A 24,762-nucleotide genomic window follows, 5' to 3' on the forward strand; every position below is an offset into this window, starting at 1 on the left:
ATAACCTTGCTCCAAGAAAGAATTAGTACCAAAAAAGCTACGCTAAATAACGTTGCCCTAGAAACACAAGAAGTTATATTTCAAGAAACCTCCCTCAAACAAACCAAACCCAGTCACCAATTCAAATTCAACTCCATCTCAACCACCGAGGCTGAAAAGATAATTCCCTTCCTCAAACCTTCCAAATGTCTAGGAGACACATGCCCAGCACCTATCATTAAAGAAGCTGCCAAAAACCTTGCCCCTTTCATCGCCACATTGATCAATTCCTCCTTCAAATAATGCTCAGTCCCCACCAATGTCAAAGATGCCTGGGTACTACCACTACTAAAGAAACATAATCTAGACCCCAACATCTCGACCAATTACAGGCCAATTACAACCATACCCTTCCTTCTCAAAATCCTCGATAAAGCTGCCTATCTCCAGATTCAAGCTTATCTTGAGATTAACAACCTACTGGGCACTCGCCAATCAGGCTTCAGACCGAGACATAGGACAGAGACTGCCTTCATTGACCTGAAGAATCAACTAGACGACCGTAAAGACAAAGGAGAAGTCTCCATTCTTCTTCTCTTAGACTTATCTGCCACGTTCGACCTAGTCAACCACAATATCCTGTGCAATCACCTTAAAACAGCCACATACTTTTCCAAGGAAGCCACCACTTGGATAAGATCATTCTTGGACATCACTAAAATTGTATCTGTATATTTTCTGTATTTGACGCCTATGTCTGCCACACATTGTTTCTGTATATGTTCTCTATTTGATGCCCAAGTCTGTCACACATTTTGTATGTATAAATTTGTATTCAGTGTCCATGCCATACGTAACCATGTAATCATTATTGCGCCCAGATGCCTACGGGCCCGGTGCTCACTATAAATAAACAACAATACAATACAATACAATACAATACAATACAATACAATACAATACAATACACTTAGGAAATTAGCAGGGCTTGCTTCCAGAGCCCCGCCATTCCTAATGTTGCTCCTGTAACTTAAAATGATAGCTGCATGTGTCCGTTTCACCCTGGGCTCATTATCTTCCACAGGAGCTACATTTGGAAATGGCAAGGCTATGGGAGCAAGCCCTGCTCCTTTCCCAAGTGTGGCAGGCTGAAACAGTGTCTGTGTGAAAGACAGTCACACAGACACGGTTTTAGCCTGTCACACTTAGGAAATGAGCAGGGCTTGCTCACAGAGCCCTGCTGTGTCCAAATGTAGCTTCTGTAACTGAAAATTAGCCCAGGACGAAGCAGAGACATTGAGCGTAATAGCTAAATGCCTCTGTTTTGGCCTGGTCGAATTTTCCGTTACAGGAGCTACATTTGGAAAAGGCAGGGCTCTGGGAGCAAGCTAACAAGCTACCACTTTGACTTTTACATCTAAAAGGTTTTTTAATGGTGTACAGTACTGTTTCTCTGAGTCTATGAAATATATGCAAGGAAAGTTCAATTTTCAATGAGGTGTTTCTTTATCTGGGTGACCCATCTCGAGAGAAATAAAACTGGTTCACATCAAACCTTATCTTCTCAAACAGAAAGATGATTGCGTAGTTATATAACATTTCTAATGGGCTATGGCCAATGCAGGTTCTTTGGGTTGCACTAGTGGATGGATGAACACGAATATGGGGGAGGCGGTGGGTCCAGGAGGGCGCCTATCTGTAGACATGGCACAGACCTGTACCAAAGTTGTTACAGCTGAGAGGCCATGTTGTGAGCATTCAGGCTTGAATAATAACTTCTTATTCTGGCAACAGACAGGAGCTGTTGTACGGCGTTGCTATTGCTTCATTGCCTGTGTAATAGGGATGTACAGAAGGAAATAGAAACTCCCTGCTCTGTGCTGTCAAATCAGAAAGCTAGCACTGAACTTATCATATATGCAATGGAAGGCAAATTTTTCCTCTGACCAGGCTGCATTACACTATTGATAGCTGACCGCTCCATCCGAGTTGCTGTATCAAGTTATACCACCAGACTGCACAGCACTGGTGGATGGAATACAGTGTGAACCTTCATGTCCCAATCATTTTCCTATGTTGTGAAAGTCTTTTTATGAGACAGCTTCTAATAAAAAGAATGCAATAAAGAGGTTTTTAAACTTTATTAACATAATTGTGAAGGCATATGTCATTCCCTCTATTTATAAAGGGAAAATGTACAGCAAATAAAATGAGTACAAGTTCCAATGTTTATGAACATCCCCCACCCATGATATTGCCCGCGAGTAGCTCTCCACAGTTGGCCCTTCACTGAAAGTAGCTCTAGCCAATGAAAAGGTTGGAGACCCCTGATCTAGAAAGTCAAGATCTACCCTTAAAAACTGCTGCAGACAAGTAATCCTTGAAGCTCTAATTGACAGCACATTTCTACTAAAGAGAAAGTTGTTTATACTAATATTAAACAGAATAAAACCACTAACTAAATTAATCAATACATTACAAAAAGTAGTTCTAACCATGCTCAATGTCAACAAAGATACCTTTTCAAATTTCTGTGACAGAGACATGGATTCACACAAGCAGCACAGAGCCATATTTCAATGAAGACTCTTATAAACAAGAACAACGAAACCCAATTGTCATAGACATTAATGGCAGAGGCTATGAAATGGTAGTAAACACCATTATGGCAAGACTTCCCCAACAAACTTTCAACCCATTGTTCAATTTGCCAACACTAACTGTTTAGTATACAAATTGACATGCAGCTCAATATGTAATGTACAACAACAATCCTTCAAATCTTTACAACAATTCAAAATCATTATGTGAAAATAAAAGACAAAGGAGAATAGAAACTTTACAAACCATGGACTCCTATCCAGTGCACATCCACACAGGACTGCAAAGACATTGCTTTTCTTGCATTTCAGGAACTGCTTGCGAAAGCACATTCTATCACATCAAAATGTTAGCAATACACGATTCCTCTATCCAAAATCTTGTGCATAGACTATACTATGCAAAAAGTCCTGCTCTAGAACTGCAAAATGTAAATAGCATTCTCGAGTATGGCACTGCCAATTAACTCCTTTAAGAAATGGAACAGATGCAAAGAAAATATCTAGGAACTGAAGTTGACTTACAATATTCAGCAAATTTTAAAAACATTAGCGAAAACCTCAGCACTCACCTCACAAACAAATACAAACAAGAAATAGCTATGTTTCAAAACACATCTGCTGAAATACCAGACAAAGTATGTGACTGTTGTCCCAGAACATTTTATAAAAAGAGCACTAAAATAGTAGATATGGCCTACAAAATAGAAGACAATGAGGAATTCCAATGTTCCATTTAGCTTCAAATCAAACAGCAGAACATAAATACAAAATAACTGACCCCTCAATAGTTTGCACATACTGCAATACAAAAATGGACAATAATCAAATGCTATCACATGCTATTACTAATAATCTTCCCACTTCCTAAAGCTCCCCAACAAATGTACTTGTAAGAGAGCACTGTAATTCAAACAGTACACCCATTTCAAGCGATTATACTCTTTCAACCAAAAACTGCCAAATTGCTTCAACCTGAGTTACTTAAAGGGTTTTGTGGCAAAGTAGTATATTTGCCATTAGACCTTAAAGAAAAAAATTCTAGGAGTACAACAGCCAATAGATCAATCATTGATTGTACTAGTTAATGGTGTAGCAACAAAAGAAAAAAAATGTGGCAACAACAATTCAGCTTAAACAAGCCCTACAATAGCTTAAAAAAAACAATGAATACTACAAAGATATAAACATAGAGGAAAACTTAAAATAACTATCCAAATAATTCAAGATTCATCACAAACTGGACAACTTTAACATGTAGATCCAGTTATTGCAGCCAACATTTTAGATCAGTATACAATTCACCCACTACACTCCAAACAGACTGTAGAAAAGTGTAGAAGCACCTTCTTTTCACTACTCTTTCCTACAGGAAAAGGAGGCAGATATGTTGAAAGATCCACACAAATGAGTGCATCAGAATATTGCTCTTTACAAATGCGTTCCTCACTGAGCTGCTGAAAAGTGGTTAGAATCTTGGGGTCATGTTAGCTCAGAAAAAAATAGTCCAGAGGGATTTTAATTTTATAAGCAAAGTATCAAAAGGGTATTTTATTAGACCTGTAACATTATTTATGCAAAACAAATAATGGTGACTTAATCGGCACTTACACAAATTATTTACATTGCAGTAAAACTACTCATTAAGACCATAACAATTCATACAATTGACAATAAATCATTCACTCACTTGTCTACAGACAAGCAACATTCATACAACAATCTATACATTTTCTACCCAACAACAATCCATATATGGTAGACCCTATTCAAAGTGATAGCTGGCATGTTTAGTTTTTGTAAAGTGCATTCAATGTACAGGACCATGGCAGTTATGACAAATGTGATAAATTCCTGGGGTGGAATTGTTTTCCTTCTACAACAGATTGTTTTCCGTTGTAGAAGGAAAAATCTGGAACCTATGCACTTTTACAACATGTAAAAGTAAAAATGTAATCTATGCGGTGCAAGGCCCATGTAAAATGTTTTATATTGGGAAGACCACAAGAGAAGTTCACCTACGCATTAATGAACACCGCTCAAAAATAAGAACACGCAATCTGAATGCCCCCATGGTCATGCATTTCTTGGAGATGGGTCATACAGCGGCCCAACTTTTATGGTTCTGCACAGGAAAAGTAAGGGCACATAATGATGTACAAATGACAAACAATCTGGTGTAGAAAGAACAGCTATGGACTTTCAATCTTAAGTCCCTTACGAAAGGTCTTTACACAATGGAACTTTAGAATCCTAACTTGTAATAGATCTGTATTTTTTATGACAATGGTTAGTCCCATACATTTTTCCTGGTTTGTACAGAAGTTCTTCTTCCCTTGGGCATCTATATGCCATTAGGACTATGTGATCCCTTTAATGGGGACTACTAGGCAATAACTGTGGTAGCTGTCAAATCTTTTGGCCCCCTTGAGATAGCACTTGTACAATTTGAGGCGAAATCCTGCCATAGTTTTATATCGTGGCCTATTTATGGTTCCTACTCTGCCATTCTGAATTCTATCACTATTATACAATTGCATGCACACTAATTTGTACCTTCAGGTATTTAAAATAGTTGTAGGTGGCCTAATAACTTTTGAATAATCATGAGATTTGCCATTGTGCATGTATAGTCATATCTCTCACAGTACAATTTGTATTTCATATCGTTTGCGCTTCATGATATCAACTAATGCGTGATGCCTTGCACGCCACGCAGGCAATTATGTTAAAGCCGTTAATTGCATACTGGGTCAAGTTTAGATGCTCCTGATCAGCTCACTGGTCCCGTGACACGCAGTAACGGGTTTGCTGATTGGTTGCTTTATATTAGAGGAAGCATCGCGTGAGTCAGTTCATACGAGTGTGCTATCAAATCAGATGGGAGCAAGCAAGTGGCGTACAACGGGAGACTGCGTTTGTGGGCTACTGCTTTTACACAATATGCATCCAACACGGTAGGTGGACTTTACTTCTAGCTGTGGCCACAGTGTTGGAACAACTACTATTGATAATTTATGGTAGGCCTACGGCGATGCTTGATGCCGTATGGGGATCATGATTCACAATAATACTATTCGGGCATTTATCAGCCGTATTGGTATCAATTGCAGGCACTTGTAGGACGCTATTCAAATGGCTTTTCTGCACGCCAGTGTGTTTGGGGGTATGAACAGCAAGACGCATTGGTCAATGGACCATTATATCAGGTGAATGTAACCCTTTTTGGGTTTATCGTGGGAGCCATCATTGTTGTCAGTTCATGCAGGCCCCATGAGACTGAGATCAGTTCACTTTACCAATTCTCTGTATACTTAGACACCATAATGTGTACATGTCATTAATTTCTCTTTCCATCACACAGATGATTCGAGTGTGTGTTGATGCGTGAGACCACCCGTTTCGAGCCTTACCTTGAGCCTTACTTCGGGTCATGACATAATATTTATCCTTGTGACAACAGTCACGCCATCTTTTATGTGGTAAGTGCTTTGCATGAAGATACATTCACCATTCACGATCTATGTGGACACCATTTGTGGGGAGCTTCACATTTTTCTTATTGAATAATCGACAGGAACTGTTGATTAATTGCTGGGCCATGCTGGCTGTTTTAGCTTATTATACTGTGGGCAATTGCCTCCTGTTGTCCATCTATAAGGTTAGTTATGCTAGACTATTTGAGAACTTTGTGTTGGCCACATTTACTACTTTTGCATGCCACGCATGTGCTACTATGGGGCCGTCTTTTCTGGGATATGGTTCCTTTTGGGCACCACCTGGCTAATTCCTTCACCTTGCTTCAGGAAGTTTAGCATGCCTCTGTTTCTTTTGATACGGCTGTACATTTTCCTTGGCTTACTTCTCTACTCGGCCCCAGGGCACCAGTCTTTCATGGTGGCACTTCCACACCAGGAAATAAGTGGTGCACCCAAGAGAGTTATTTGTTCTTGGTCTGCCCATTTTTTTGTTCTATTTTCTAATGATGTTTAAATATAGTTTGATTGCAGGGGTATTCATATTATGAAGGGTCTCTCACAGTATTTTATATGTCATTTTAGAGATAGGATCTTACAATTGTTGTATGTTTTTCTCTCTCTTCTAGTATAATTGTGCTCTCCCGATGAAGACCTGGCTAAATGTTTTTGTTACACATCAAAACCGGTTGAGAAATTGGGGATATGATCGTATTGTAAATCTAACTGATCCACACCAGGAATTGACCACATTTGTCATAACTGCAGTGGTCCTGTACATTGAATGCACTTTATAAAAATTAAACATGCCAGCTATGACTTTGAATAGGGTCTACCATATATGGATTGTCGTTGGGTAGACATTTTATAGATTGTTGTATGAAAGTTGGCTGTCTGTGGACGAGTGATTGAATGATTTATTGTCAATTGTATGAATTGTTATGGTCTTACTAAGTAATTTTCCTGCAATGTAAATAATTTGTTTAAGTGCCGATTAAGTCAAAATTAATTTGTTTGTATAAATAATGTATCAGGTCTAATAAAATCCCTTTTTGATACTTTGCTTATAAAATAAAAATCCCTCTGGATACATTTTTTCAGAGCTAATTTGTTATATTAATACCCTAGCCCAGAGTGTAGGGTTCCCTGTGTCTTTCAGTGCTATATAGAATCTTGGGGTCATGGCCTGTGGACATGCCCACAAAAATCTGGCCACTGATCACAAACACCACAGTAAAATCAAACCATCTAACAATTACGTACAGTACACCTTCAAATAGCAAGACTCAACTGGAACCCACCCAATTCCACTGACATCTGTGGACATGTGTTTGTGTCCACGGACAAGGACAGTGACCATGCACATGGTAGCAGCAAGACCATTTTCTTTCACCAATTAGAATAGATCCATGGCAACTTCATTGCACTCCCCCACCCTTTTAAGGCCTTCTTTCAGCCACCAAATAACACCAAATACATTTCCCAGACTTTTTTCTTACTGCACTATCCACGGTTAGCGGCATTGTCTGCGGATTCGGTGGCACCTGCAAACCCTTTTTTCACCTATACAAAAGCCTCCCTGTTAAAAACATTTCTACTCCACCACCCATTGCAGTCCCTCTTATGGCCACAAAGTAATCCCAAATGCGATGTCGACCTTTCCTCACCACTCCGTCCGCTGTCAGTGTCAACAAGCCACCATCTGATTGGTCCAGTGGTGTCAGCGGACACCGAATCAGGATAGTAGTCGGCAGATAGGACCCAGATATTACACATTTTTATTTACCTACCTTTTGCCCTATTTAAAAAAATGACTGGACTAATTTACAACACATTTACAAAAACACGCTTTCGGGACAAATACACCACTCCTTGCTCAAATTCGGTCAAAATCTGTAAAGCGGTTTGGGCTGAAGGCGCAAGCAAAAAATGTTTTCCATTGTGTCTATGAGGATTTCAAAAATGTTGGTACTCCCCTATAACTTTGCCCCACTGAACAAAACCATACCAAAATTTGCATCATTGTTCTGAGGTGGTGACGAGGGTACGTCGAACAGCTCCAAAGTTATAAGCTGCCTAAAAAGTGCTCTTTCTATGAGTTGAGCAACTTACGCATAACTAGAGGGCTGCTACCACAGGCCCTGTACTAGATATAGTTATATATATTCACTGAAAAAACATTGTTAAAGGGAGGTTTTGTTTCAGCTGCACTAACAAAAACCTATGAAATTCAGTGAAATAAATTTCTTAAAGGGACGTTATGGTTACAAGTAAAACCGAAAAAAATCTTGAAATTTGCCAGTAATGGTATGCTAAGCAACCATAACTCACGCCACCTCTGTGCACTGCTAAAACTAACACCCAGGACATCAAAGATAACATCACAAATGTCATTTATGACATCACTGATGACAACACATATGAAATTAATTTTGATGAAAAGTCCCTATGAGGCGTATATAATATTGTTAACAAGATGACAGAAGTGCTCGGGAGACCTATCATGAACTACTTAATGTATTAAAGAATGTACTCATCTAAACAAAACATTATATTGGAGTGTTGTTGTCAGTACAGGAAACTAATCATACATACACATAGGCAATAGTACAATAATAAAAGCTACCTTATCAGAGTTGTAAGTAATGTTAAAAATGGAATAAATAGCTAACAATTCAAGAATTAGGGCACAATTGTGTTAATACATGTAATGCCGTCAGTGATGTCATCAGTGACATTTGAGATGACATCTTTCATGTTCTGGGTGTTACTGTTAGCAGTGCACAGTGGTGATGGCAAGTAAGGGGGCTCAGCCTGCCATAAGTGGCGAATTTCAGGGGTTTTGTGTTTTTAATGTGAAACATAAAGGGGGGCGACATTTTTTTTGTAGTGAAGTGCACAGGTTTTTGGCACGGCAACTTAACCATAGCGTCCCCTGAACAAAGTTTTTTTAGTAGTGAATTTTACAGGTTTTTGGGAGGGCAACGTAATCATAATGTCTCTGTAGAAGTTTTTTTTAACTGAATGCCATACGTTTTTAGTAGTGTAAATGCATCATAATACTACTTTAACGAAATGTTGTACTACACTTATCAGAGTTCTAATAGTAACACATAAGCATAGTACAGTAATGGAACATTTGAAGTAACTGGCCACCTTCTAAAGAAATGTACAATATCCTATGCTGGCGCACCGCATGGTGGCGTGTTCGAAAAATCATACACACTTCACAATGTCATGTGTAACTGGTTGAAAGTGGGAAAGTACATTGGGTGTTCTGGTTGGAACTTGTAATTGGAAAGTTTCAGTTGCAGAATTCCACAATGCAAGTGTTGAACACAATACAAGCACGAGTGCATACCGACATATCTGGATCATTAAACCCCATTCCCCTCCAAAGAGTGCGGAATGAATGCCATTAGCAATTGAGATTTTGCAGCAGTAATGCGTGGTATCAAAAAAGAGGATTTTTTCTCTTCACCCGTAACGCCTCCGGCGTTCCCGGCTGAAGAAAAGAAATCCTTTGTCAAGATGGCCACCATAGAAAGGGAAAAGGGGTGTAGGATAGAAAGCCTTCTTCGCTTTCCATTGCAGGATGCAGAAAGCAAAAATGAAACAGTGTCCCCGTAATGGGAGAACCACCTTTGTGTTCCTTGCCAAATGTGTGGTTATGAGCAAGATCTTTAGCACAAAGACAGTGCATGGTGGACATGGCAACCTAAATGCCATGTTTTGTCCCTTCCAGTAAGGACCAGAAGCCACATCCCCAACATTGTGGCCATTAACCATACATAGAGGCTCCCCCTCGGAGACGGAAGCTGTACCATTGATTTGTTATGTACATGACGACACTTGTTTAAAATGAGAACACAATCACATGCACACCACAAAGCTTTTCGGTCGTTGTGAATGACCTTTACATACATGTGTTGTACATGTAGTAATTTTTTTTTTATAAAAAGGAGTGTAAAAAACGCAAAGGAGTACTGTACTTAAGTTAACATAAAATCCCAAAGAAACTATGTGATGTGAAGGATAATGACGTCAGCAATACAGGCAGCAACACCATTACCACTCACCACTCACCTTTCCACATATAATGTGGTAAGTGGAACAAGTCGAAAGGTAGATATGTGTATTTGGAGGGTGTAACCATGTATTATTTCACAAACATTTCTGGCCATGGGGCATCTGCGTGACAGAAATTGGCCTGATGGTGACAGAAAATGACCGGACGGCACTAAAGCATATGAGATGGGCCTGACCCTCCCGCACCCAATGCAAGTGGTGCACAGTACCTTTCTCAATAATGTTCCTTGGCTGCTTAAACAAATGCGTCGATATGGATGTACGTGTCGTGATGGAGCAACTATAAAAGAACACATTACGTCCTGCAACATAGCATACTACATTATAAGAACAGAGAGTAAATTTGTAAAGAAAACGCAAACATATAAGAATTAGTACATACGTTTTATTTCACAATAAACTGAGCGAAATCATCTCCCTATGCAATTAGTAAAATTGTTTGGTTTCACAATTACCTGTGCGAAATGATCGCCCTATTCACATTTCCATAGAAGTGGAAAGGTTGTGTCTTTGGGTGACAATGAAAATTTGAAAGGCCACGTTGTTTTTTCACACAGAAAGTAAGCGGTGCTGCCAAAGTAGTCTGATGACGACAGAAGCGTACGGACGCAGAGGGCCAACACGATCATCCCATTGAATTATGACGCTCAGACATCCAGAGATAAACAATTGGAGTTGACGGTTGCAAAATCCGTCAATCGGTAGCTGTAATCCGTGACAATGACAATAGGGAAGGAAATATCTGATGGGGAAAATGGGAAAAAAAAGATGTATGAATACGCAACCTTTGGATAAACCAAAGTTATGACACATAACATTTTTATTGAAAATGTAATTCAATAGGACGAAATTCAGTGGGACTCTAGGTAAGGCGACAATGTGCAATGTCCATATTAGGGTTAGAAAATGGAATGGCACTGAAAGCTGGAATGTTGTTATTAATAATAAAATTATGGTTTGGAGGTAGCAGCGCGGTAGAATGGCAAACAAAACGTGTATTACCATGCAACCTTTCTACAAAACAAAATTTTAACACATACTTTTTTTATTAAATATTATTAGAATTTGGGAACATGTAGTGGTATCCTACAAACAGCGACAATGTGCAATGTCCATAATGGGCAAAAACATGGCACTGGAACATTACTCTTGTAAATCATTAGGGAATGTTTTTTTTTTTAGGTGGGCAAAGTGAAGAAATAACGTCAATGTGCTATATAGTTGGCAGACATAGACTTACATGATTTGGACGGCCTCCATTGCGTGCGCTGCAGGCAGACAGTAATGTATGGGGATCATTGGCTCTTCAGGAACTAATTTTGCATGGTCGGAGCAAATGTTTTTAAAGCATAACCTTATCAAGCGATATGTTTTTCAAACTGTTACTCCCTACATTCTTTCTACTCTTTCCCTGTACGTCAAGGTTAAAAAACAAGGGACCCTTATGGGTGTTGACAAATATGCGGCCATACTGAGCTCGTATTGAAAACAGAAGACGCAGTGGCCTTCACTCTGAATGCAAATACATTCTCATTTTGCAACAACATATCAGCGGCTATTCATGAGAACGGCTAATCTTCGAAACGTGCAGAAGGGCTGTATGTACAAAATAGTGCAGGTGGCAGTCTCAGATTGCAAACAGTAGGATGCCAGCCTGGCTGCAGTAATGATGTGTATGTGTTGTAAAATGAACGCAGTAAGTTCATTTCATACAATGAGTTGTAAGGCGCACCGTACCGTATGACAGCGGTAACAAAAATTATTCCATGTTTGTTTTTCGTCTACCACGTCTCTCTAATGCTCACCTTTCCAAACAGTGTTCCATAAGTGCAACAAGTGCCTTGGTGTCTTCTTGGGTTACGTTTGTTAGCGCCGATGTTTGCGTTCAACAGAAAACAAAGTAAACATGGCGGCCGTATCGAAAGATTACGATGCACTTCACGCTGTGCCACAACCAATGGGTGAAAGCGCAACATGTTCGCAGACAGCACGCCACAGAATAGCCAATTGCAATCTTTTCCACATAGTGAACAGGGAAGTGTGTCCGCAAAGCGGACGTAGATATCACTAATTTTTACATGCATACTTTTTGTTGGTTTTTCAGGGAACTACTGAATGGATTGTCACAAAATTTACAAAAGCACGCTTTCGCGCCCAAGCCCCTGCCACTGGCAGAAATTTGGTACAAATCTGTCCAGCAGTTTGCCGTGTAGCCGTGTGCAAAGTTTTCCCCCATTGAGTCTATGGGAAAAAAAGACGTTTTGGAACCCCCCTATAACTTTTCTCCCCTGGACCAAACATCACCAAACTTTGCAAAACATTCAGAGTGGCCCATATACTTTTTCTGCAAAGTTTGGTGATGATTAGTCCAGGGGGAGCGGAGTTATAGGCTGCCCAAAAAGTGCTCTTCCTATGGAAACAGCAACTTAACTATAACTACACGGCCACTACTGTATGATATGATATGATATGATAAGGCATTTGTAACGCGTCTATACACAAGTGTTTCATATATATGGTAAAACGAGGAGAGGGGCGCACTCCAGTTCCCTGCACAACCTTCTCAGCCATTAGTGTTCTCCTCCGACCGGTTTCTGTGCTCTTACACGTCATCAGGGAGGCAGTTTTAACTTGCAGCTCATAGCAAGTGCAGGTGATGATAATCAATGATGATTTCTGCTGCAAGGGCTTCTGGTAGATGTAGTCATCAGGTTTAACAAGGAAAAAGCTCATGCCCAATCCCACAGTGGAGAAAGGGGGGGAGTAGCCTGCAGTGAGGCACTCCAAAGCCGGGCATATATCACCCCGGTGCAGCACCCTATCAGGTCTTGAGGATTACACCCTTCAAAATCCTGGAAATATGGTAAAACGAGGAGAGGGGTGCACTCCAGTTCCCTGCACAACCTTCTCAGCCATTAGTGTTCTCCTCCGACCAGTTTCTGTGCTCTTACACGTCATGAGGGAGGCAGTCTTAACTTGCAGCTCACAGCAAGTGCAGGTGATGAGAAGGTTGTGCAGGGAACTGGAGTGCACCCCTCTCCTCGTTTTACCATATTTCCAGGATTTTGAGGGGTTTTATAACTTTGCTCCCCGTGTACAAATCCTCACCAAACTTGCAGAAAAAGTATATGGCCCACTCTTGCAAAGTTTGGTAAGATTCATCTAGAGGGGGCAAAGTTATAGGGGGGTTCCACATTTTCTTTTTTTCCATAGACATAATTGGAAAAAACTTTGCTCACGGCTACAGACCAAACCGATGGATGGATTTTCACCAAATTTGTGGCAGGAGTGGCAGGAGCGGAGGCTTGGTCCCGAATGCTTTTGTTAATTTGGTGTCTAGTAATTTCCAGTAGTTTTTTTTTAAATGACCAAAATGGAATTAACAAAATTAGTGATATCTATGTCCGCTCCGCGGACCCACTTCCCTGTTCACTCCGCGGACAGGACATCGATTGGTTAATCGGCTTGCGTCATGTCGGTGGACATGCAACGTGTTTGCTGATTGGCTGGGATGAAGCGTGAGGTGCGTCAGATTTATGGAAACGCCCGCCATCTTGGATTAGCGGACAGCGGACGGTGTCCGCGGACATCGCGGTACAAACATATTAAAAAACACAACATTGCACTTGTCAAACTTATCAAATCATCTCTGGGGAGGTAAAGGGTGATGAGGATGAGATGGGATGTGGCTGCAAGAAGCAAAAAAATTGGTGTTTTTCACCGCGAAAGTCAGCAGGCAGTTCGGATGTTCGTGGACAGTCCTGTGAAGTTCGGGGACACTTCAGATGTTTGTGGGCAGTTTTTGGATGGCTTATAACTTTGGCGCTACTTAATGAAAATGCAATTATATTCCTGACCTTATTTAGAATGAGTTTGAGTCATCAATGACATTTGTGATGTCATCTTTGATGTCCTGGGTGTTAGTCTTAGCAGTTCACTGTGGTGGTGCGAGTTATGGTTGCTTAGCTTACCATAACTGGCAAATTTCAGGGGTTTTCGGTTTTACTTGTAACCATAACGTCCTTTTAACAAAGGTTTTTCATTGAATTTTATAGGTTTTCATTAGTATATATATATATAATGTTCTTGCTACTTACCCTGTAATACACTTATCAATAAGTATATTCTCTTTTGCAACAACTCTAGAAAATGCCATGCATTGCAGCATTCAGCACCCGCTCAAATGAAGCAGCACATAATTACAATGTTCTGTGTTTCAAAATGTTTTTTTTAAAAGCAATTTCATGAAAGTAAAGTTAACAAATGCACATCTGCATTTACAGCAGCACTGTGTGTCACTTTTTCATAAAATAAACGAAAAGCAGATAGAATAGATGTGTACACCATTTTTAAGTGACACTTAGGGCCTGATGCATGGCATTGTTTTATAATGGCACAATGCCATAGGAAAATGTTCTGTGAATCAGGCCCTTAGTGTGCACCAGTTTAATATGTTGGCAGCACACGCATACATCCCAACATCACCCATTCCAATCTGTATGTGCTTATCAAGTCTTCATTTTTTCCTTTGCATTCTGTGACTTCCAATTCCACTTCTCTGATTATAAAACTGAAACTACAAGTCCCGGAATGCAAAGAATAAAACAAGACTGGACTTCAAGATTCGAAACTGTAACATTTACATTGAATTAAACATATAAAATGCTGTGCGTTGCAACATGTTTCTTTTTTAAAGCATTTTGATAAAAGTTAAAATAAAATGCATATGTGCATTTATAGCAGCACTGTGTCACTTTTTCATAAAAGAAAGGAAAAACAAATAGTATTCATTTGTTGACCATTTGTAAGTGTCAGTTAGTGTGTCCCAGTTTAACATGTTGCCAATGCATGTATACATTCCAACATCTCCCATTCCATTCTGTAGGTGCATATCCAGTTCTGATTTTTTATCTACAATATGGGACTTTATAATGTGAAAGTGGAACTACAAATTCCAGAACGCAAACAAAAAACCTAGGACTGCATAAACACCTGCAGATTAGAATGCATAATGTTGGCAAGTATGCATATACTCCTAACATATTAAAATTCAACACACCAACTGCCATTTAAAAAGTGTACTGTACATCTTTTCCATCAACTGTTCTTCTCTTTTACAAAATGTCACCCACAGAGCTTCTATAAATGCGCAAACACATTTCTTAACTTTCATGAAAATGCTTCTAAAAACAAACATTTTTAAAAATCCTGCAGTTTCATTAACTGTTTTTCCCAACAACTCCTCCTACCTTAATAAATAACAACCTTGCTTACTAAAAGTACTTCACAATTACTACATATCCCCACTAACTTTCTTTTACAATTACAGGAAAGGAGCACATTGCCGACAACAAGAACCCAAAAAGGAATACCCTTCACATCCTACAAAGTAAGTACATTAATGTACCATGTATAGGTAATTACAACAACAAAGTGCCATTATTTATTACCCCATACTACCCTCTTCAATCTAACATTTCTTTCACTCTAACTCATTATACTGCACCATTCACACTCTTCCAATTCCCATCTAAACACCACCATTGCAACAACTATTGTTTTCTAGAAAACAGCAGAATGTCTCCACTGATTCAATCACACAACCACACCCTTACTCACTAACCCAACGCCATCACACCTCTACAGCCTCTTACTCTCACAACCTTTGCAACCACACCTCATATGCCAGCTCACAATCAAAAAGCACTGTATTGAGGTCTCCACACCCACACACCCATTCACAATGCATGCATATACATGAATATGCATTACACAACCTTCAAACCCAAACTTCACAACTACATGCCTACTAAAAAGCAACTGTGTAGAAAAGAAGGAAAAATAGAGCAGATAAGAATAAACCACACCATATGGTCGTCATCTACCTCTAAAACAATTTATAGAAAACATTAAAACAAAAGAGCTAGTAACCTCACTTAACAAAATGAAAGGTAAGACCCATCTTGTAAAAACTAAAAGTAAAAAAAATATGTACAACGCAAGGCAAACCTACTAACAAACATGGCACTTTGTCTACCAGTGTTAACATAGTCACGGTAAAGCAATTCAAAAGAATTGATGTTACAAAACAATTTCTACCATAGAGTTCTTCACAATCTTATCAAAACAGCTGAAAAGTCATGATCTACCCTCAAAAACTACCACATTAGACTAATCTAATTGACAGCACTTTTCTACTAAAGAGACATTGTTTATATTGATTTTAAACAGAATAAAACCAATATCTAAATTAATAAATACATTACAAAAAGTACTTCTAAATATGCACAGTGTCAATATAGACACATTTTCAAACTTCTGTGATGGTGAATGGTTTCACACAAGCAGTACCAAACCATAATTCAATGAAGAAGCGTATAAACAAGAACAAAAAAAAACAATAGCCATAGACATTAATGGTTGAGGGTTTGAAATGGTAGAAGACAACATTAATGCAAAAGAAATCCTTAAAAAAAAAGTGTCCCTAGCACATTTTCAAACAAATGCTCCTTTCACCCAGACAAACCGTCCAGTGTAAAAATGGACATGCAGCTCAAAGTGTAACATATGACAACAATCCTTAAAATCTTTACAATTCATCAATCACTATGTGAAACTTAAAGACAAAAGTGGAATGAAAATGTTATAAACCATTGACTCCTATCCAGTGCGCAGCCACACTGGTGTGCGAGGATATTCATTAGCCTGCATTTCAGGAACTGCTTGCAAAAGCACCTTCCATCACATCAAAATGTTAGCAACACACCATTCTGCTATAGGGAATCTGGTGCATAGACTATACTATACAAAAGGTCCTGCTCTAGAACTGCAAGATTTAAATAACATCCTCCTAAATGGAACATCCAAAGATCTGCTTCAAGAAATAGAACACAATCAAAGTAAATACTTTGGAACTGAAACATTCTGTAAATTCAGAAACCATTGCTGAAAACCTCATAAACGCCAACGTCCTAACAAAGACATAGAAAAAATAAAAGGCTAAATTTAAAAACACATCTGCTGAAACACCAGACCAAGTATGTGTCTGTTGTCACAAAGCTTTTTATAAAAACAGCACAAAAATAGTTGATATAGCCTACAACATAGAGGACAATGACGAATCCTAGTGGTTTCAATTGGCTTTATATCTAACAGCAGAAACTAAATACAAAATAACTGACCCCTCAACAATTTGCACGAACTACAACACAAAGCTTAACAATAACCAAATGCCATCACGTGCTATCACGAAAACCTTAGAAATATTCCCACTTCCAAAAGCTCTCCAACAACTTAGCTTGTATGAGAGCCTTATAATCCCAGCAATAAACCCATTTCAAGCTATAATAAGCCTTAAACCGAAATCAGCCAAATTCCCTCCATTCGAGTTACTAAAGGGCATCCATGGCAAAGTAGCATATTTGCCATTGGATCTCAAAGAATATCTAGAAACTCTAAGAGTACAGCGACCAATAGATCAATCTTTGATTGTACTAGTTAATGCTATACCAGCAAAAGACAAAGAAATTAGGCAACAACTAGTCAACTTGAACAAAGTTAGACAAGGCCTACAATATCTAAAAGAAAACAATTAATACTACAAAGATATAAACGTAGAGGAAAACAGAAGAGAAACCACCCAAATAATTCAACACTCACCAGCAACTGGCGGAGTTTAATGTGTAGATCCTGTAACATTTTGGACCAGTATACAATTCACCGACTACACTCCAAAGACACCATTGATGATGCATTAGAAACATATGAAATGCCTCAAGTCAAAGGATCCCCAATGAGCACACAGGAACAAAGTGTAGAAGCAAGTTCTTTTCCTCTACTCTTTCCTACAAGAAAAGTAGGAAGATATGATGAACGGTCCACACACATTAGCACATCAGAATATCACTCTTTAAGAAAATATTCTGAAGACCGCAGATTCAGACAAAAATTATGAATATATTTTTCACCTCCACTTCGAAAGTGAACAAGCAACTCTATGTTATGGAGTTGCAAACACATTAAAAACAGGCTCTAACTATTTAAACATGTCTGCTACCCAACTGCTTCAAAAGATAAAAGACAAAGATGAAGTTTTGCAGTCAAGTATCAGAAATCTCTTGGTTGGCAAACATGTGGGATACAAAAGAATACTTGTTCTGATGTGACACTAATGTGTGTTGTATGCCAAGCAACATAGGCCAACCCACATGTTATTTTACTTTAAGTTGTGCAGAGTATGCATGGGATGACTTGCACAACTTCTTATGCGCTGCAAACCAAAATAAAGATGGAATAGATATAAAAACACCAGGAGAACTCTGTTCTCTTGACCCTGTTAATGGATCAAGATACTTTCATCGGTAGTATGTGTCAATTAAATTGTTAATATGTCCTGGCTGTTTGGATCATTTGTGGCTATGTTTTCTATCTCTAGTATTCATTTTCTAGATGACGCGCAATCAAGATTTAGACAGACAATGTGTTCATATTTGCCATATAAGTACTGCTTTGGAAAACATGTACAAGATTGGCCAAAACTACACCTGCAAAAACAATGTCACACCAAAAGAGAACTCGAAAATATTCTGTCTCAACTTGTGAAAGAAGCCTAGTGAAACTCACAAAACCCAGTTTAATTAATCATATGAAATAATAATTTACATCTTCACAAGAATGAGAACTGTATTACATTGCCCAACTCCAACTTTTTAAACCGTGGAGAAAAGAAGAAGAATTATTATGACTAATTTGAAGCTGCATTCAAAGCAAATGAAAGCATTATAACAAATGACAATTTCAAACAATGCAAAGCACTTTTGGACAATGAACGCTAACAAGAGGAAGACATTGAAGCTCAACTAGATAAAGACACTCCTGAGGGCAGCCAACCTTCGCTTACAGGAAGCCAATAACTACTTGCAGAACCACATATTCAAAATGAAGCAGAAATATCCACGAATTAGGTAGAAAATACCATGTATCAATATAAACAATCGGAGGAAGACTTGTCAGTGCTCGAATCACATATAAATGATGAACAACTCACCATTTATCTAGATGTCACTCAAGAAATTGAACATGGTTTTAAACGTGAAACTAAAACCTGAAGCTGTAACAATCTTGAACGTTTGATCCTGTATGTAAGTGTTGAAGCTGGTTCTGGTAAAACATTCTTAATTAAAATATTCAGCAAGATTATACAAAACGTAACACGCAACAACCTTTCAGTTGTAGCAACAGCGCCAGCATGTTTAGCTGCCTACAACACACAAGGTGTAACTTTACACTGACTACTGCTCCTCCTCGTAGATCACCAAAACAAATGAGTATACTACAAATTATCAGAAGTTACTGCTACTGATGTACACCGAATTCTGAAACTAATGAAAGTGCTCCTGATAGATGAAGTAAGCATGGATTCCAACCTCATGTTGGCTTTAATTCTTCTCAGAATGCAAGAAGTCCTATACAACAACTACAAACAACAGTTTGGAGGAAAAGATGTTATTGTTTTCAGAGACCTCCTACAGTTAACACCAGTAAATGTTTTTTAACATTTTAAAAAGCATTAGAACTGGTCTGCTTACTAAATATGCACAATCCATGTTAAATAGTATACTAATCCATGAGCTATATAGATGAAACACATCTGCTAAAGATGTCCTGGAACAATTAACTCAAGAAAATCTAAAATGTATGTCCTTATTGCCAATCCTTGCAGGCTGTAGTAAATTCAACGAAACAATGTTGAAAAAAGAAATGCAACCCATATTGCATATCAGCTCCACAGACAAACTAGAAGTGCATAGCATGACACTTCCTATGTGGTACCAAGCAACAACATGTCTAAATAGCTTAGTAAAATAGATCTCCAACACAGCTGGATTGTCTAGTCATTCTAAAATATAACCTTGACGTAGAGCAAGGTTTAGTCAATGGAACAATTGGTAGAGTTGTTGGCTTTCAAACATATCCACATGACAACAACATTCAGTTTGTCAACATCCACTTTGGCAAACTTGCAGAAGTTAAATAAAATGGCTGCACGATAGCAACTTTCCTTCTTTTCAATGACGTACACAGATTACAATTTTCTCTATCTCTTGCATATGCTGGCACTATGCACAATCACAATGTCTAAGCCTAGATAAAGCATTGATTGACATTGGCAGGACAGTCTTTAAAGAAGGTATGAGTTACGTAGCACTTTCACGTCTGCGTACACTCAATGGTCTAATCCTAGTTAACTTTGATTCAAATAAAGTCATTGCTGACATTTCTTTCATCTTGGAATACAACAGGCTCCATGCACTATAACCCCACATATCTAGATATGTACCCTGTTCCTCAAAAAACAAAACATTTAAAAAGAGAACTAATACAAACAGACTTTATAACAGATCGCCGAACAATTTCACTAAATAAACAACGTCCAACTCCTTCTGCATCAAAGAATACAACCACAAAACTAACTAGTACAAAGTCAACTGCATGTCCATCAGAAAACAAAGACACAGAAGTCTCTTCTCCACAAAAATCCTCAGGTCCATAAAACGATCCACAAACAGAACTCTCTGGTCCATTTAAATTCAGCAACACAACTGGAGTAAATTGTTATGCTAATGTAACAATCCATCTTCTTCTTCAATTGCCACCAATGTTTCACATCATTTACTTAAACGGCTGGGGCCAGTTGTGCTTGCAAATGCTCGACCTTCATAGAAATGCCACAACTGATCTTGACAACACTTACAGTGTCTCAGGTATAAGGCAAGAATTGGACTGCTGTGCAGGAATGGTTAAATGTACCCTAAACACACAGGAAGATCCACAATCATTCCTAATGTACTTACTACAAGTACTGGAACCCAAAAACATCCCTATAAATGGAATCCTCCAGATGACATACACGTGGAAACATACATGCACTCTCTGCAACCATGTTTCACAAGAGCACATCCCTAATGAACGATTTGTATATGTAGCCATACCAAATTCTGAATCATTGCATTTCACCAATTTATGCAGAATGAAATTATGGCATAATTTGCCCTGTTTGCAATTCAGACAATCATTCCACCATACAAATGTACTCACATAGCCAATATGTCATACTAAGGCTTTAATGCGAACAGGTATCTAATTACTTAAACAAAACCCTCCATTGCAAACACTTCAAATACACCATCACAATTCTTCATGGTATCACACTTACACTCACAGAATTGTAATCAGTTGTTTTTTTTTTTATCCAGAATGGATTTTTTCCCCAATGACCCAATGATTAATTGATGTCCATTCAACAGCATTGTGTCATACACTAATGTTGTACCAAACATAGTACTTAGAATGTAATATTAATGAGGGTTTAAAAAAGTTAATGTTTATGTAAAATTGTATACAATTAAAGCTGTTAAACTATCCTGTTTAACAAATTATACTGTTTTTCTTCCACAGAAAATGAATCAGAGATTCCAGCTTCCTAACGCTATGGAACTAAGTAACCATACCACATACAATCAAATACATATTCTATAAGCACTATACTCAATTGTACTACAATCATAAGTACCATATACGGTTCAATTATATAATTCCACCATATTACAAACACTTTATAATCTCACTGCATTACCTATAATTACTACACACATATTGTTACTGTGGTAGCTGTGGCCAGTGGCCAGATTTACCCCCAGAATCTGGCTACTGGCCACAACCACCACAATACAATTAACTATATAACAAGTACGTACCTTACACCGTTAACTGGTAAAACTCACCCTCATCCCCTGCAATCGACATCATGTCTGCAGACACCGAAATTGACCACGGACACAGCAGCATCTGCAAACCCTTTTTTCCAACCTATAGGATCAGCTCCATATGATCTTTATTCCACTCCCCTACTCTTTCTAAACCCTCTTTCGCTCACCAAATAACTCTAAATGTTTTTCCCAAGCTGTCCATTCACAGTGTTATCTGCGAACTAGCGCAGTGTCTGTCGACTGCTACGACACCTGCCCAACCTTTCTTCACTTACAAAAATAGCCCCATATCATCTTTTTTCCACTCTCCCACCCTTCCAAGCTCTACTTTCCACCACAAAATAATCCAAAATGTGTTTTCCAGAATTTTTCCTCACTGGGTTGTCCGTGGTCCGCCGTGACTGTCAGTCGATACAACATGGGCGTTTCATAAATATGACACACCTTGCGATTTTTTATTGACCAATCCTCTAAACCAATTGGAGGCCCATCTGTGGACCAAACAGGGAAGTGAGTCTTTGGACCGAACTCTGATATTGCACATTTTGTTACCTAATTTTTAGCAGTTTTAAAATGAACTACTGGATGGATTTACAGCAAATTTACAAAATCACTCTTTCGGGGACCAAGCTGCAGGTTCTGCTGCAAATTTTGTAAAAATACATCCAGCAGTTTGGGCTGTAGGCATGAGCACATTTATTTTCCATTTAATTGATTGGGAAAAACACACATTTTGGGCCCCTGCCCTGTAACTTTGCCCCCCCCACGAAACCTCACCAAACTACATTTTGATGGAGCCATATACATTTTCTGTAAAGTTTCATGAAGATTCGTCTGGGGGCAGAGTTGTAAACCGCCCCAAAAAAGTCCTCTTCCTATGGGTTTAGAAACTTAACCATAACTACACGGCTGTTACTGCAGTCCGTGTAATATATATCTGTGTGTTTTGAAGAAGGCCATCCCCTCATGTATCTAAATGTTATTCATAGGCAAAATATAAAGCGACTCATAAACTTAGAAGTGAGATCAACCCCAGAGTTTGGTGGTTTGGCTCTCCCTTAAACTGATGTGTAAATTTCTTTTTCACTTCCTCATAGGTGATATTTGGGTTATTTACGTTTTGGGATTGATGTTTTTTAAACATTTTTTACAGATGAAGATGCAATATCTCATGGAATAACAAATGGGCCAATTGAAAGGAATCAGCTATCACTGCTAGCAAGTTCACATTTTGTAGTGGCAAAGATTGGACTATTAATTTCAGATCCCATCTTTTTCTAATAGTGTATGCTCTCCTTATAACTTAGTGCTAAAATAAGAGCTTTGCAGTTCTGTTTATTACATATTTCTTGTCTTCTCTGATGGATGTTTAGCAATGTAATTTAATGTGGTCTTGTACAGCACCCATGTAACATTTGGGCAAACTCACTGTGCAGAGGTCTATAAGAAAACACAGCAATTCATAATGTATCCAGGTACCAATATCACAGTGGGGCAAAAATTAATAATTGATACCATGGAACAACATTAGAGTGGGATACAGTTAATTTTGGATGCCATGGGCCAATATCACAGTAGCGCAATAATAATAGAGGGGCAGCATGTAATAATTGATGATGTGGTTTAATACCACAGTAGAGAGAAAATAATAAAATGATGCAAATTAATGATGGATGCGATGGAGTAATATCACAGTGAGCCAATCTTAATCGAAGGACATCAAAATAATGGATACCAGGAAGCAATATCCAAGTGGGTCAACAATAATGGAAAGCCAAAAATGTATAATGAATACCAGAGAGCAATATTACAGTGAAGGGGCAATTACTAATGGATATCAGGGAGAAATATCACCAAGGGGAAATAATAATAATAATAACAATAATAATAATAATAATAATAATAATAATAATAATAATAATAATAATAATAATAGACAAGAAACAGTCAATAATGGATACCACAGAGTAATATTACAATAGGGTAACCATTGAGAAGGCATACCAGGAAACGATTGTGATAGTAGGTTGCAGTTCCCTGTGAGTGATGGTTGATATGAATCTCTACAGAGAGATCATCAATGAGCAAAGAGATTGGCTCTTCCTTTTAGTTTGTGAAATGAGACTTACTTGAGTCGGCATTTGAGTCAAAAAGTGAAAAGAGAAAGTGGCACTGATGTCAAATGCAGATACTTAATAGTATTTTAAATGTTCTGATTCTACTGCAATGACTCTACATTTCCAGTTCAGTGAATGATGAAAAATTACCTGTGATAAGATTACTTTGCATTTATTGATATCTCGGGGCAGATCACAGAATATTTGCACTGGTGCCAGTGCATCATATTAGGACTAGGGGAATTTTTCATGGTATATGCACTAGGGCAAACATTTCCCTATTGCAAAAAACATGCACTTTCAAAGCATTTTTTCAACAGGGCAATGTTTGCCCTAGTGGTAATACGGAATGGTACTAGCACTAGGGCAAACTTTGCCCTGTTGCAACAATTCTTTGACAGTGCATGTTTTTTGCTCTATGGAAATGTTTGCCGTAGTGTTTATACCACACATCACGGTGCAAATGTTTTTGAATATGGCCCAAATGTGCAATGTATTTGCATATGGCCCCAATGTATGGCAACTTTGCACTCGTGAAGTGGAATTAAAAAAAACGAAAAAAAAACGGGGGTTGGCTCGAGGGAAATCCCCCATGCCCAAGAAACAGAGTACAGAAATGTGACAAATTCCTGCTTTATAATCCAATCAGGGATGTGCACACAGATTCTACAGCTCCAAATGAACTCTCAGCTCATTTGCAGGCGTGCAGTGAAGTTTAAACTACTGTGACCTC

Source organism: Ambystoma mexicanum, chromosome 5q, assembly GCF_040938575.1.
Source record: "Ambystoma mexicanum isolate Mex_15411 chromosome 5q, UKY_AmexF1_1, whole genome shotgun sequence".
NCBI classification, from domain to species: Eukaryota; Metazoa; Chordata; class Amphibia; order Caudata; family Ambystomatidae; genus Ambystoma; species Ambystoma mexicanum.